The sequence below is a fragment of the Hordeum vulgare genome, chromosome 6H (assembly GCF_904849725.1).
Source record: "Hordeum vulgare subsp. vulgare chromosome 6H, MorexV3_pseudomolecules_assembly, whole genome shotgun sequence".
In the NCBI taxonomy this organism is placed as follows: domain Eukaryota; kingdom Viridiplantae; phylum Streptophyta; class Magnoliopsida; order Poales; family Poaceae; genus Hordeum; species Hordeum vulgare.
Window position 1 is genome coordinate 116,997,989 of NC_058523.1, and position 17,501 is coordinate 117,015,489.

Here is a 17,501-nt window from a genome sequence, read left to right on the forward strand (position 1 = left end):
AGCAAGTTGGATGCACACCCACTAGTTTTCTTTAAGAGCTTTCACATACTCTTAGCTATAGTGCATCATTTATATGGCAATCCCTACTCATTCACGTTGATATCTATTGATGAGCATCTCCATAGCTCATTGATATGCCTAGTCAATGTGACCATCTTCTCCTTGTTTGTCTTGCAACCTCCACCACACTCCACAACACTTATAGTGCTAAAACCATGGCTCACGCTCATGTATTGCGTGAGAGTTGAAAAGGTTTGAGAAAGTAAAGGTGTGAAAACAATTACTTGGCCAATACCGGGGTTGTGCATGATTTAAATTCGTTGTGCAATGATGATAGAGCATAGCCAGACTGTATGATTTTGTAGGGATAACTTTCTTTTGGCCTTGTTATTTTGAAAGTTCATGATTACCTTGCTAGTTTGCTTGAAGTATTATTGTCTCCACGTCAATAGCAAACTATTGTTTTGAATCTAATGGATCTGAACATTCACGTCACATAAGAGGAGTTACAAAGGACATCTATGCTAGGTAGCATGAAAGCATCAAAAATTCATTCTTTATCACTTCCCTACTCGAGGACGAGCATGAGTTAAGCTTGGGGATGCTTGATACGTGTCAAACGTATCCATAATTTTTGATGGTTTCACGCTGTTATCCTGTTAACTTTGGATGTTTTGTTTACCTTTTTTTATCTTTTTTGGGACTAACTTATTAATTTAGTGCCAAGCGCCAGTTCATGTTTATCTGTGTTTTTGATTCTTTTCAGATCTGATTTTGGAACAGAGTCCAAACGGAATAAAATCCCCGAAATAAAATTTTCCAGGACGGAAGAAGATCGGTAGGCTTGAAAGCCAAACAAGTGGGCCCACAGGGGGCCCAGAAGCCCTGTTGCCGCGGCCAGGGAGGAGGCAGTGGCAACCAAGCTTGTGGCCCCCCTGGCGCTCCCCTGCTCTAGGTCTTTGGCCTATAAATTCCCTAAAAATCAAAAAAAATCAGGGCATGCACGAAAACACTTTTCTGCCGCCGCAAGCTTTCGTTTCCCCGAGATCTCCTCTGGAGACCCTTTCCCGTGCCCTGCCGGAGTTAACTTTGGAGTTGGAGGGCTCCTTCATCAACATCATCGCCCCTCCAATGACTCATGAGTAGTTCACTTCAGACCTACGGGTCCGTAGTTAGTAGCTAGATGGCTTCTTCTCTCTCTTAGATCTTCAATACAAAGTTCTCCATGATCTTCATGGAGATCTATCCGATGTAATCCTCTTTGGCGATGTGTTTGTCGAGATCCGGTGAATTGTGGATTTGTGATCAGATTATCTATGATATATATTTGAGTCTTTGCTGATTTCTTATATGCATGATTTGATATCCTTGTAAGTCTCTCCGAGTCTTGGGTTTTGTTTGGACAACTAGATCTATGATTCTTGGAATGGGAGAAGTGCTTGGTTTTGGGTTCATACCGTGTGGTGACCTTTCCCAGTGACAGAAGGGGCAGCAAGGCACGCATCATGTTGTTGCCATCAAGGGTAACAAGATGGGCTTTTATCGTAGATATGAGATTGTCCATATACATCATGTCATCTTTCTTAAGGCGTTACTCTGTTCTCATGAACTTAATACACTAGATGCATGCTGGATAGCGGTCGACGTGTGGAGTAATAGTAGTAGATGCAGAAAGTATCGGTCTACTTGTTTTGGACGTGATGCCTATAGATATAATCATTGCCATAGATAACGTCACGACTTTGCGCGGTTCTATCAATTGCTCGACAGTAATTCGTTCACCCACCGTTTACTTGCTTTCATGAGAGAATCCACTAGTGAACACTACGGCCCCCGGGTCTATTCACACCTATCGTTTCCACTTTCTTTTTTATTTTGCTTTGTTTCTTTTTGCTTTCAGTTCTCACTTGGAAAACAATCTATAAGGGATTGACAACCCCTTCATAGCGTTGGGTGCAAGCTCTTTGTGTTTGTGCAGGTACTTGTGATAATCCTTCACTAGATCGATACCTTGGTTCTCAAAACTGAGGAAATACTTACCGCCGCTATGCTACATCACCCTTTCCGCTTCGAGGGAACACCAACGCAAGGCTCCAAGGCCACGGGGGAATCCTTTGCATATTTGCCAAGGAAGTCCCTAAAGGCGTAGCCGTAGCAGAAAGATTTCTGGTGCCGTTGCTGAGGAGTATCAAGACAAGAATAGTCTCCCGTCAGCACGCTTGTTTCTCGCGCCGTTGGAAGGTCTTTTGTTGCAGTAGCAATGCCTCGGAAGGCATCCCCGCTTTCGTCTTCAATCCATCGGTAAATTTACTTGAGGCTATATTTTTATTCACCACATGATATATGTTTTGCTTGGAGCGTCTTGTATTATATGAGTCGTTACTTCTTAGTTTTCCAAAATCGTTCGTTTTGCGCACATCTTTTGAGAGACACACGCTGAATCGTGAATTTATTAGAATAGTCTATGTGCTTCACTTATATCTTTTGAGCTAGGCAATGTTGCTCTAGTGCTTCACTTATATATTTTAGACCACGGCGGTGTTTTATTTTATAGAAATTATTAAACTCTCATACCTCACTTATATTATTTTGAGAGTTCTTTAAATAGCACGGTAATTGGGTTAGGTTATGAATTTAGTCCAATGTATCTATAATTTTTTATTGTTCCATGCTATTATATTATCTGTTTTGGATGTTTTATATGCATTAATATGCTATTTTATATTATTTTTGGGAGTAACCTATTAATCTAGAGCCTAGTGCCAGTTTCTGTTTTTTCTATGTTTTTGAGTATTACAGATAAGGAATATTAAACGGACTCCAAACAAAATAAAGTCTACGAAATGATTTTTCTTGCACCAGAAGAAACGTGCCAAACTTGGAGAAGGGGGCAGGACACCTGCCGGGAGACGACAAGCCTACACGGCGCACCCTAGGGGGGCGCCCCTAGCTTGTGGGCCCCCTGTAGGTCTGCTAACCCTAATCTTCGTCCTACGAATTCCCAAATATTCCCCCATCGCCAAAAAGAGACAACAAAAATACTTTTCCGCCGCCGAGAGCCTGTGTTCCCGTGAGATCCAATCTGGGAGCCTTTTCTGATAATCTGCCGGAGAGGGAATTGATCACGGAGGGCATCTACATCAACTCCATTGCCCCTCCGATGATGCGTGAGTAGTTCAGCACAGACCTATGGGTCTATATCTAGTAGCTAGATGGCTTCTTCTATCTCTTTGATCTTCAATACCATGTTCTTCATGATCTTCATGGAGATCAATCCGATGTAATATTCTTTTGCGGTGTGTTTGTCGAGATCCGATGAATTGTGGGTTTATGTTCAGATTATCTATGAATATTATTTGAATCTTGTGTGAATTCTTATATGCATGATTTCATATCTTAGCAAGTCTCTTCGAGTTATTGGTTTGGTTTGGCCAACTAGATTGGTAATTATTGCAATGGAAGAAGTGCTTAGTTTTGGGTTCAATCTTGCGTTGTCCTCACCCAGCGACAAAGTAGGGGTAGAGAGGCACGTATTGCATTGTTGCCATCGAGGATAAAAAGATGTGGTTTTCATCATATTGCTTGAGTTTATCCCTCTACATCGTGTCATCTTACTTAATGCGTTACTCTGTTCTTCATGAACTTGATACTCTAGATGCTGGCGTGAGTTGGTCGATGTGTGGAGTACTAGTAGTAGATGCAGAATCATTTTGGTTAGTTTGACACAGACGTGATACCTATATGCATAATCCTTGCCTTGGATATCTTCATAAACATTCGCTTTTCTATCAATTGCTCGACGGTAATTTGTTCACCCACCGTATTATTTTCCTTCATGACAGAAGCCTCTAGTGAAACATATGGCCCCCGGGTCTATTTTCCATTTTATACTTTCATATCTATAGACCAAAAATACCAAAAATATATTTCTGCTATTTATTTACTTTTATTTTACTTTTAGTTCTAGCAATCTTTTATATCTATCTCTATCGGATCTCATCGTTGCATATAACTCTGAAGGGATTGACAACCCTTTTTTAGCGTTGGGTGCAAGTGTTTGATTTTTTGTGTAGGTACTACGATTGGGGCCTTGCTTGTTCCTCCTACTGAATTGATACCTTGGTTCTCAACAAACTAAGGGAAATACTTATCTACTTTGCTGCATCACCCTTTCCTCTTCAAGGGAAAACCAACGCAAGCTCAAGAAGTAGCACTAGTTTACTTGCCTAGATATGCTATCTTTATCTTGACATTTAATAATAGGAAGTAAAAGCAAAAGTTTAAGATAAATGGATACTCATCCACTTGCTAATCTTTTTAAACTTGTTTCTTATTGTCAACCAATAGCTCATAATTAAAATGCTATTTGGATACATTTATTGAATGAAAAGCATGATTGCAATTTTGTTAGTACAAATTCTATGAATATCAATTGTTCTAATGATCATGATTGGGGTGATAATCATGATTTTTCTTGTGATCTTGAGAATTCTGAGCTTCATGATGAATCTATTATTGATAAGTATATTTACAATACTACTAAAAATGGATTTGGAAGAGTGTAAACCTTAGGTAATAATGGTCCCACTACTTTGGATAATAATCAATCTTACGAAATCTTTGATAAAAGTGCGTTTGGAGAGGTCATGATTGTAGTTTATGTTAATCCCACTATCTTGGATGACTATAATTTTTTTATCTATGTGGATCATGGAGAAAGTATTTTTCATGATAGCTATATTATTGAGTTCAAAAATGATCTTACATGTAATTATTATGAGAGGGGCAAATATGGTTAAAGAAATTTTCATGTCACTCACTTACCTCTCTTGATGCTCAATTTGTTAATGCTTTCCTACATACATATGCTAGATACTTCTTGTCTTGATAATTTGTTTACTTATAAAATGCCTATGCATAGGAAGTATGTTAGACTTAGATGTGTATTTTACATGATATATCATTCTCTCTTTGTGCTTCAATTATTATCTTTCATGTGAGCATCATTGAAATCTCAAGCCTATCTTGCTGGCTATAAAGAAAGAGCTTGTTGGGAGACAACCCAATAGTTATCATTTATTTATGTTTGTGTGTGTCATAACATGATTTTTGCCTCTGAAGTAATTATGTTTTTGTGTTTGAATTAGTGTTTGTGTCAAGTAAAGCATTTGGGATGGCTTGGATAATACTAAAATTGATGTAGTGCAAAAACAGAAACTTTAGCGTCTAGTGCAGAGTTTATTTGAATTTACTAGAACATATTTTAGATCTATTTTTTACATAGTATAGATATAAAAATTTCCTAGGTCCACCTAATTGGTCAGATTTTCTGGAGTTACAGAAATATGGTACTTAACTATATCATTACAAATTGTTCTGTTTTAGACAGATTATGTTTTTGCTTGCAAAGTATGCTTGTTTTGATGATGTTGTGGATTATATCGGGGGGTATAAGTCATGGAGAAGTTAGAATGCAGTACCTTATGCAATAATAAAATTTGAATCAATTTATAAAATTACCAAAAATATTTGATATGTTTATTATTCTAAGGGATGTCACGAAGTTTCTATTTAGTTTTGTGTGCTAAAGTTTTCAAGTTTTGTGTGTTATCGTGATGGACAAAGGAATAAGGAGAGGAAAGAGCCTAAGCTTGGGGATGCACAAGGAATCCCAAGGTAATATTCTAAGGAAGACTCAGCGTCTAAGCTTGGGGATGCCCGAAAGTCACCCCCTCTTTTGTCTCAATCTATTGGGTCGGTTCGGTCAGGATCGATGACCAGACCGAAATCTCTATGCAGACATTCATTGGTTAATGTCTTTTCCATTGACCGATTGGTCAGTGATTTCTGACAACCATTTTTTAAAACCTAAATACCGACCCGAAGCCATTTCCTGCATGCCTCTAGCCGTTTTGATGAACTACCAGATGAATTTGATCCTAGTGGGAGACTGCGAGGATCATTTGGTGATGGGGATCCTCAAACAACAAATTTATATGTTGGCAATATCTCGCCAAAAGGTTGATTTCCCCACTAGTTGTGTCTAGACATAATTTTAAGTGTACATGCATCATGGTTAGCTTAACCATGCAATATAAATTGTATGTTGTTAGGTGGATGCGAATTTTCTTGTGCGGAAATTTGGTCAATTTGGACCAATTGCGAGCATCAAGATCATGTGGCCTCGAACAAAATAAGAACACAAAAGTCAAAGGCATTGTGGCTTTGTTGCATTCATGAATAGAGCAGAAGGACATGCAGCCAAGGATGAAATGCAAGGTTACTGTGCACTTCCATAAAGTGTGTATCATGTAATAGGAGCTTGAAATGCACTCGTTACTTTTGAAGTACTACTTGTATTCCTGCTTTCAGTTTACTAAGTTATTTATCTTAGGTGTCGTTGTGTATGACTATGAGATGAAGAATAGGTGGGGAAAATCTGTTGCTCTTCCATCACAAGCAATGTCTGCTCCTCCTCCAGGACGCATGGAAATCAGAAACAAGGAGGTTGATACTTTCATCCCAAAGTTCCTAAGGGCACCTAACTCTTGTAATTTTCCTCGAAGTTGCAAGTAGCAAGTAGATTGCATGTTTTTGGTGTTTTTTGTCAGTTGTTGATGATATTTTGTATTTTTATGTTAGTCAGGGTGGTATTGTCATCATAATTGGTCTTGGAGGTCCACCTGTTCCATCTATTACACAATAAACCTCAGAATTGGATTTTTTTTGTGGTCTTACTATCCATATCATCATTACAATAAAGAAATATCATTCAAAAAAATTGCATGTTTTTCACTGAGACCTTTTGAAGGATGAAGGAATTGTTCATTATTCATAATAAGCCATAGTATCATTTTTGATTATTATTTTCAGAAAACACAAGTGCTTGAATTCTATGGCACAAGAGAAAATTCTGAGTTCCCTTGTTTCATACGAATTAGCTTTTGGAATATCTTTTCGTCTACTGTGTGTTGCATCAATTTTGTAGTACTTCCACATGTGTTCATCATTAGGAATAATGATTAAATATTTCCTAATGACTACTTGGAAAATAATTAGTTTGAGAAAAATGTGAATTTGGTAGGTTGGTAGGTTGAATTTGGTAGGTTCAAAATTTGTGTTACAAATTTGTACATATTGGAGCCTTCGTGAGTAAACCAGTTCCTCCTAATAACTGAACGAGAAGGGTGCTATTTTTGGTCAAAATTTTAATATGAAACTTCTAAACCTTCTTTTACTAGAACTGTTTTGTATGTGACTTTGCGAGATGTGTTCTATAGTATTTCATTAGCCTAGATATAATCCAATAAGTTTTTCATCGGTAAGGATGTTGGCATTTTAGTTTTGTAGTCAAATATCCTTATGAAATATCACTTTGCTGATTCATTTGGTTTAACATGTGCTTACTCCAAATGTTCCTGATATAATGGTTGCTCTGTGAGATGATTCACGTCTTCGGCACGTGATTGATACAATGGTCATGCATGTACTTGAAGTGGAATGTGCTTTTGAACAAGCTATAATAGAAAGAGGACGAGGAAAAGAATTATTTAATTTCTTGTTTGTTCTCAAATCAAAAGAACACACATACTATGTTTGACGGTTATACTCGTTCTCTGAGGTATCCATTGGTATTTGTACTAATGCATTTTCAATGTTATATTCTCTATGATCTAACAATAGGAGACTGTCTATGTTCTATCCATTGAATCTCAATTATTTTGTTAATGTGGTGATAGTAAAGCTGTCTTTATGTGCTATCTTTAGTTCCAATACACGTGCTTATTTTTTGTTTATTGTTATGACATTTTATGTGTGTATATGTTATGGAAAGAGAGAACCTAATAATTGGTCCAAATGGAGAATTATTCAGTTCAATGGAATTTATGTTCTTTGACCTTCGGAGTATGTCCGGATGAGCTTGTTCTGTAAAATTCGGTAGTCTATTAATGTTTGGCTTGAAAATAAAACCGTTTTAGGAACCAGACAGATGTTCTCTTACATATGCAAACCACATGATATATGGTGGTGACTATGCCAATATGATACTAATATAAATTCTTGTGACATTGGAACGCAGGGCGATACGTTACAACGATGGTGAACACGACCATTAATCATGATTACATGAAGTGGAAGGTAATAGCGGTGCATAGTGGAGTTATGTGTTTGTAATCATGTTTATCGATGATCTGACAATTTTGTATTAAATATGTTATTTTAGATGGGTTCCACCTACTTTTCCATCCAGCCAAAGTCCTGATCGTGAAATAGAATCTATTATTGCAACTTGTAGAACCAGGGTAAGGTTTAGTTGGACCTTGTCAGATGCTCTTTTTTACTTTGCCTTATTTTAGATGGTGTCTATTACACGATTAATTTGTGTTCCATTATCAAGCATATTGAAGTGGAACACACATTGATTGAATCACAACGTGATGAATTTGAGGGCATGTTGCTTGCATTAACATTAGAGAGAACTCACATAAGGGCGACTATGGGATTTTCATTGGATAATGTCGATGCTGCTGGAGAGGGAATACCCGCCTTGCACATTTGGCATAATCAGCTAATTTCTCTCTTCTTTTTGGATGGGGTACAAAGTATAGGTGATCTACCATGAGGTCAGATGTGTATAAGTCATCTCTACAATCCTGGCACCTCGGTTTATATAGTATGGTCAGCCATGCCTAAAGGGTGGACATGCCGAGGTCTATCTTTATGCCTTGGAGTATATGCCAAGTCTTCGTGTTATTCCTTCTTGAATCTTTTGGTCCAGACGAATGAGGCCCACCTATGACAGGCTTAGGGGGATCCTCGACCCAACTCAATGAAGTGACCCTACATACCACTACATAGTGTAGTATGTATGTCGTTGATATATCGCCGACAAGACACTGTCTCATGAACCTTATATTCCTTAGAGTGTACAATGGAATCATAGTGGGTCCAAACCATCATTATATTACAAACTTTATTCAAACAATGATCCAATGTTCCGTTACTTTGGTGAAGTGTCTCAACCTCCAAATAGGAGGCCCGTGTGGTTTATATTGATTGTGGTGAGAGGCATCTCTTGTAGGGTATAGGATGGTTCGGTTAGGATCTCTAACCGTATAAGGAGATTACACAAGATAGAGAAGAAGGGATAGACAGATAAAGAGATAATAGAGAATCCCTAACTATCTCCTACTCCTAGACGTGTAGCACAAGGCTAACATAGTCGTTTACATAATATTTCAACACTCACCCTTAATCACAATGACTCTAAGTTGAGATTACGCCGAAATTCTTCAAACCCTTTTATGGTCAAAGCATTGGTGAACCCATCTGCAATCTGGTCTTTGGAAGATATAAATCTAACATCCAACTGCTTGTTTGCAACTCTTTCTCTCACAAAGTGAAAGTCTATCTATAAGAGCACAATTTATCCTAAGCAGTTTTGGTGGCTGATGACGATGCCCCTCGCGGACTAATCATGTGCATTAGAATTTTAGAGAATTATCATTTGGCAGGAGACGGTTATATTCCCCTCAGTTGTTGAAAGAGAAAATGGTGCTTAGCTATTGATTTAGTGTTGGTGGACTTGAGTCATAGGTAAACCCATACTATCAAGACAGGATTCGCGTTTAGAAAGGTTGGGCGGAACAATCTCTCACACTCTTGCACCCCAGACATTTCCCTAAGAAATGGAGCCTTCCTGATGTTCCCAGATGTTATATGAGTAGAAGTACCGCTCTGGGGAGCGGTAGTACCACTCGAGCAGTACTGCTGCCCACCAGGGCCGGTCTCATTGTCGATTATATTTTGCGTTTGGTATCGTCAGGACCTTTCTTATTTTTGAGCGGAAGTACCGCTTGGAGGTAGCGATAGTACCGCTCCAGCGGTACTGCCACCCTACCCTAGTGCTCCATCTTCTTCTTATTTTATTCATCTGGTGTTGGTGCCCCTAGCGTCAACTTTAAGTGGAAGTACCGCTTGGAGTCGGACGGTAGTACCGCTCGGACGGAACTACGGCCTCTCCGGGTGTGTGTTTTTGCCTGTGGTGGCCGGTACTTCCGTGCAAGCGGAAGTACCGCACCCTTGCATGGTACTACCGCTTAGCTGTGATGTTGGGCAGAATAACAACCATATTTACTCCCACTATATATAGCGGTCTTCTTTCTCAAGGAGACTTCACCTTTTTCTTCTCCAAGCTCCATTGCTCCTCCTAAGCTCAAACTTGTTTGATCTCTCTCCCTAGCCATCAATCATTGTTGATGCTCTAGGGTTTAGAGGAGAAGGCCTTGATATACACGTCCACCAAGATAAAAGTCGTTCCCCCGCCATTAATCCCTCGTGGATCTTGTTACTCTTGGGTGTTTGAGCACCCTAGACAGAAGAGGGCACCTCGAAGCCATATTCCATTGTGGTTAAGCTTCATGGTATCGTTGGGAGCCTCCAATTCAGTTGTGGAGATTGCCCCAACCTTGTTTGTAAAGGTTCTGAAAACACATATGCTCACTTGGTGATTTTGATAATTCATGACAACATACATTGTCTCTTGGACTAACACTTTTACCTAGATATTTCAGGAATAGTCCATGGAGAGCTTTGGCTAAAGGTTTATGTGGAGATGCCCCTTGATGCAAGAAAGGAATAAGATTGGCTCAAGATTCAAGCTAGAAAACTCTTCATTTTATATTTGTGAGAAATCACTTTTGAGTCCATAGGAAAGCAAATACTATTAAAAGGGGGTGAGGTAGTTAAATGAACTGATTGCTCAAAGTGCTCAATGTTAGCCACCAAAATACTCAGTAATTTTCCCACATATCCATTCTGTCCAATTCTACATACTCAAATTCGGTGTCACCAACTTTCACATTTCGGACCCACATAGTTTGACCTCAAATATAAACCCTAGCCATTCCCACAAAATCGGTGCAACCGAGTACATATCGGTGCTCCCGAGATTGGGTTACCAACTTGCGGGTGCCTAGGTACAAAAAATCAAAATTCCGAGTTTGAGTATGGGTGCCACCGAGATTGGCCATCTCACCGTTAGCCACCTTTTCGTGCCACCGAGTTTCATATATCGGTCTCATCGAGATTCAAAAGTTGCTACCTTTGTGCCAATCGGTACCACCGAGTTTTTTCTTTGGTGTCACCGAGTTTGTCACTTTGTGTGTAACGGTTGGATTTTGTGCGCTGCCTATATATACCCCTTCACCCACCTCTCATTCATGGGAGAAGCACTTAGAACACACACTTCATTGACAGATCCATTTTCTGTGAGAGAACCACCTACTCATGTGTTGAGACCAAGATATTCCAATCCAATCATTTGAAACTTGATCTCTAGCCTCCCCAAATAGCTTTCCACCAAATCAATCTCTCCTACCCATGCATATTCTATGAGAGAGTGATTTTGTGTTGAGGAGACTGTGATTTTGTGTTGAGGAGACTATCTTTAGAAGCACAAGATCAAGGAGTTCATTGATCTACCACATCTATTACCTTTTGGAGGGGGTGCCTCCTAGATTGGTTAGGTGTCGCTTGGGAGCCTCCTACTTCGTGTTGTGGAGTTGAACCAAGATGTTTGTAAGGGCAAAGAGATCGCGTACTTCATGAAGATCTACCGTGAGTAAGGCTAGTCCTCCGTGGACGGAAGTCATGGTGGAATAGACAAGACCGCTTCTTCATGGACCCCTTGTGAGTGGAGCCCTCGATGGACTCTCGCAGCCGTTACCCTCCGTGGGTTGAAGTCTCCACTAACATGGATGTACGATAGCGCCACCTATCGGAACCATGCCAAAAATCGCCGTGTCAACCTCATGCATTCGATCTCCCTACTTTACTTCTCTACTTTACACTTGCATGTTTTACATTCCGCTGCTATACTCTTAGAACTACATGTGTAGGGTGTACTTGACTTGTTATAAGTGCCAGATCTCTGCCTTCCTTGAATTTGGGTTAGGCTAGAAATTTTATCTTGACAAGTAGTCTATTCACCCCCCTCTAGAAACATCTTCTATTGATCCCTCAATTGGAATGAGAGCAAGGTCTCCAAAACCTTTGTTTAATCACCGTTGGAGGAAGATGAGTGTCACTAGTTCCGGGATTTTTAGTTGTAGAGTGCATATTCTCGATGGGGAGTACTTCAGAGAATGGAAAGATGAAATCCTTGATATACTTGATGAGTTCCATTTGCACAAGTATATTGAATATCCCTATGCGCCTCCCATTGATCCCATACATCCTTCTCATGATAATGAAATTGATATGCTTGGTAATCTTAACACTGTCAATCTAATCATTAGAGGATTATGAAGGAACGTGCTTAATCAGTTGCAAAACTTTGAGTGTGCTCATACCTTGTGGAAAGACTTAGAGAAAAGATATACAAATTATTCCTATAAAAATCTTGATATCATTGTCCACAAATGCATTGCCTTTCACAAAATGAAGCCAACCAATCCTAATTTTGATAAATGCCTACTTGAGCTTCGTGACCTCATGCGTGCCAAAGGAGATGTCATTAATATTAACAATATCATTGTTTAAGCCATTCTAATGCATAAACATGAATGTTGTCATATTCAAAAAATTTATGAAACTCTTGTTTCTTATGAGGGAACTTCATCCGATGATGATTATGTGGAGCATGGCTACTACAATGAAGATGAGGACTTTCACATCAAGTATGAGAAGACCATGAGGAACCTTAGTGTTATGGCAAACCTTAGAGACTACATGGCCGGTGGTAAGGAGTGGGTTCTCGATAGTGGATGCACCAATCACATGACCGGAGATAAAGACATGTTCCATGAGATCACACCAAACCATGGACCTCGAAGGTATGTGACTTTTGGAGATAACTCGAAGGGTAAGGTACTTGGTCTTGGTAAGGTGGTCGTATCTCATGATAGTTCCATTCAAAATGCCATGCTTGTTTAATCCCTTCGCTACAATCTTCTTTCCATATATAGACTAGCAGACTTTGGTTTCGATGTGCTATTTACGAAAGTTGAATGCCGAGTGTTTCGCAGCGACAACCATAAAATTGTCTTTACCGGTTTCCGTAGAGGTGATCCATACATTATTGACTTCTCTAAAATATCCAAACCCCGTACATCTCTTATTGCAATCTTCTAAAGGTTGGTTATGGCATAGAAGGTTAGGACATGTAGGTATGTGTAACCTTGACAAACTTATCAAAGGTTATCATATTCTTGGTGTTAAAGATGTTATCTTTGACAAAGATAGACTTTGTAGTGCTTGTCAAGACTTTGTAGAACATCATGACTACTAGAACACCCCTCGAGCTGCTTCACATGGATCTGTTTGGTCCCAATGCTTACAAGAACCTCGGTGGAAATTCTTATGGTTTAATCATTGTTGATGATTTTTCCAGATTTACATGGGTATTCTTTCTTAATGAGAAGTTGCAGGTACAAATGATCTTCAAGAACTTTGCTCAGGAAGCTCAAAATCAGTTTGAAGTGAAGATCAAGAAGGTTCGGAGCGACAACGGAACAAAGTTCAAGAACACTAATGTGGATACTTTTCTTGATGAAGACGATATCTCACATGAGTTCTCGGCGACAAACACACCTCAACAAAATGGAGTTGTTGAGAGGAAGAACCCGGCTCTCATAGAGATGGCGAGAATGATGCTTGACGACTACAAGACTCGAAAAAAAATTTGGCAGAAGCCATGGAAACTGTTTGCTATGCCATAAACCGACTCTACCTGCACAAGCTTCTAGGTAAAACAACATACGAGCTACTCACCGGTAACAAACCCCAAGTTGGATACTTTTGGGTATTCGGCTCTAAGTGCTATATTGTTGGTAAGCCTCATCGATCTAAATTTGCACCTAAATCTTATGAAGGTTTCCTACTCAGTTACGAATCAAACTCTCACACTTGCCGTGTCTACAACAACTTCACTCGAAAAGTTGAAGAGACGGTAGATATGAAGTTTTATGAGACTAACGGTTCGCAAGTCGAACAATTGCCAATTGATGTAGGAGATAAGGAACCTTCGGAAGCTATAAAAGACTTGTCCATTAGCAAGATTCGTCCCATGGAGGTGAAGGAAAGCACTTCATCAACTCAAGTGGAAGCTCCTACTTCGCGTCAAAGCGAACCACAAAACAAAATGGAAGCATCCACAAGCGGTACACGACATGATGAAGAAGAGGAAGAAGAATATCGTGATGATCCACCTCAACCTTCCTCACCACCACCTCAAGGAGATAATGACGTAAACAACAACGTTCATGATGGTGATGATGAAGAAGAAGCTCCACCATCCAACAAGAATAAGTTGTCAAGAGTTAGAACAAGAGTGGACAAAGATCATCCGTTGAATCGAATCTATGGTGACATAAAAACCGGGAGAATCGCTCGCTCCAAATCTCGTTTAGCTAACTTTTGTGAGCATTATTCTTTCATATCTAGCATTGAACCTTTGAAGTTTGAAGAAGCCCTTCAAGATCCGGATTGGGTGAATGACATGCATGAAGAGCTACACAACTTCGAGATGAATGAAGTATGGACACTTGTTGAAAATCCTGTAGGCGAGCAGAATATCATTGGTACAAGATGGGTGTTTCGGAACAAGCAAGATGAAGACGGACAAGTAGTACACAACAAGGCATGTCTCGTAGCCCAAGGATACATGCAAGTCGAAGGTATGGACTACGGTGAGACTTATGCTCCTGTTGCTAGACTTGAAGCCATTCACATTCTTCTAGCTTATGCCAATCACCATGATATAACTCTTTACCAAATGGATATCAAAAGTGCCTTTGTCAATGGAGAAATTGAGGAGGAAGTTTATGTTAAAAAACCTCCTAGTTTTGTGAACCCTAAAAAACCTGATCATGTCTACAAACTTTGTAAAGCTTTATATGGTCTTAACCAAGCCCCTAGAGCTTGGTACAAATGCCTAACGAAGTTTCTCATTGAAAAGGGCTTTGAGATTGGTAAAATTGATGCAACCTTATTCACCAAAAGAGTTAGTGGAGAACTATTTGTTTTCCAAATATATGTGGATGATATTATCTTTGGTTCTACTAACCCACATTTTAGGGAAAAGTTTGGAAACTTGATGTCACAGAAGTTTCAGATGTCCATGATGTGTGAACTGAAGTTCTTACTTGGATTGCAAATCAAACAATCGAGAGAAGGTACGTTTATCTCTCAAACCAAGTACACCAAGGACTTAATCAGAAAGTTCAACATGCAAGAATGCAAAGGTATGAGAACCCCCATGCCTACTAGTGGACATCTTGACCTCACTAAGGAGGACAAACGAGTTGATCAAAAGGTTTATCAATCAATAATTGGTTCATTGCTATATTTATGTTCCTCCTGTCCTGACATCATGTTGAGCATTTGCATGTGTGCCCGAGACCAAGCAGCACCAAAAGCGTGTCATCTATTGGCTGTGAAAATGATAGTGAGATACCTTATACATAGACCAAACTTTGGCATATGGTATCCCAAGGGATCTTCTTTTAATCTTGTTGGCTATTCCGACTCTGATTATGCCGGAGACAAGGTCGACAGAAAATCCACCTCGGGTACATGTCAATTTCTTGGGAGATCTCTTGTCTCTTGATCATCCAAGAAACAAAACTCGGTATCCTTATCTACTGTCAAAGCTGAATACATTGTTTGTGGATCATGTTGTGCTCAATTACTTTGGATGACTCAAATGCTTAAGGATTATGGCATTCATGTTACAAAAGTTCCATTGTTATGTGACAATCAAAGTGCTATTAAGATTGCCTATTAATCCTATGCAACATTCCAGAAAAAAACATATCCAAGTGAAACACCATTTCATTCGTGATCATGTTGCTAAAGGAGATATTGATCTCAAGCATGCTCGTACTGACAAACAACTAGCTGATATCTTTAACAAACCACTTGATGAGAAAGTGTTTTGTCATTTGTGGAGTGAGTTGAACATCATTTATGCTTCAAACCTAAGCTAGACTCACTCAGATGCATGCAAGGGCCTGAGCTCGATTGCCTACTCCATGATGCCATTGATATGCCTATCTTATATCTTGGAAACTATGCTCCCTTGTATTGCATCTAACCCTTTTGTAGGTACTTATAAGAAATACACTCCACAAGATTGCAATCAACTCACATCAAAAGCAATCTTCACATGGCCAAGTATCAACAACCTTTTCTTTAGAGATGGAGGAAGAAGACAACAAAATCATATCCTTGACAATTCTATGATATTGAACTTCACTAATGTCATTTGGATATATTATGTTCGTCCTTGCATTACTAACCATTGTAGGTGAAAAGTGAACCAAAATGACATCGATAGCTCCCAACTCAAGATGATCTTCATCAACTTTGAGCATCCACAACAAGTTAACCTACATGCTACGTCATCAACATCATTTGAAGATATGTACTCATATCCTTGATAAAACTCTACACCAATTTATGGGGTAAAGAAACTCAAGTGATATGAAGACATTGAAATGTTTAATCAAAAGATGGTAACCCCATTTCGCGCTTAATAATGAGTATGACCTATGATCAAGCATCCTTGCTTGACTCCTCAAGTCAAATACTCTAATATAGGCGACCTAGTCACCGCCCCACATCTAGATGGAGATTGTTGTTTGGTTCACATTTCACCTTTCATATTCTTTTGGAACCATTCGACTCTCATCGACATGTATGTATATTTTACAAAATAAATAAAAAATTATTTGCTACCTTTTTTTTGACTTTCTCAATTGATATATTTTACAATTGGAATCTTGAAACAATTCTGTCGATCAGCCTGTTTTAAGTTAAGGAGTTGATACTCATTGGAACTCAGTCTCACCGATCTGGGAAACGCGGTCCAACCGATTTCTTCCAGAGGCCTGAATCCCATTATCTGTTCTACCGAATCACTTTGCCTTGGTGAATCCAATATTATAACAGACTTAGTTGCTATGATATTTTCTTCTGGACTTTTTTTATAGGGGGAGAGAGATTACAAATGATCCCATGTTTCATTGCACCCTAACATTGTATTGAAAATTTTCTGAGACAAAATCCATTTTTAGCTTTCTTTTTCTAGGGGGAGAAAAATCTTAGTGAGCCAATACAATATAAGAGGGAGAATCATCTAGGATCCCTATCATAGGGGGAGATAGTTCAAGGAACGCTTATCCATATCAAAGGGGGAGAACATTCGATGAATCCTACAAACTATCTAAGGGAGAGAAAAGACCAATTCAAGGAACCCTTATAGCAGAGAGACGTATCCAGGATGACTTTCTCTCAGTGAACCCTTACCCTCTGACTCTATTTGGAAATTAATACCAAAGAGGGAGAAATATTATTATCAAAGCTTCCATTCAATGAACCTATTTATAGGGGAGAAATATCACCTAGAAGCTTACACAGAAGGGGGAGAAATATCAATCGGGGAGATGTATGCTCCTAAAGGAAGGTCTACCTCCAAGGAAATCTACGTGAAGGGAGAT

The 17,501-nt window shown here is 39.2% G+C and overlaps 1 pseudogene; it reads left to right on the forward strand.

The window, feature by feature from the left end:
- Window positions 1-17,501, forward strand: part of LOC123405194 — an 82,074-nt pseudogene that overhangs the window by 38,912 nt on the left and 25,661 nt on the right.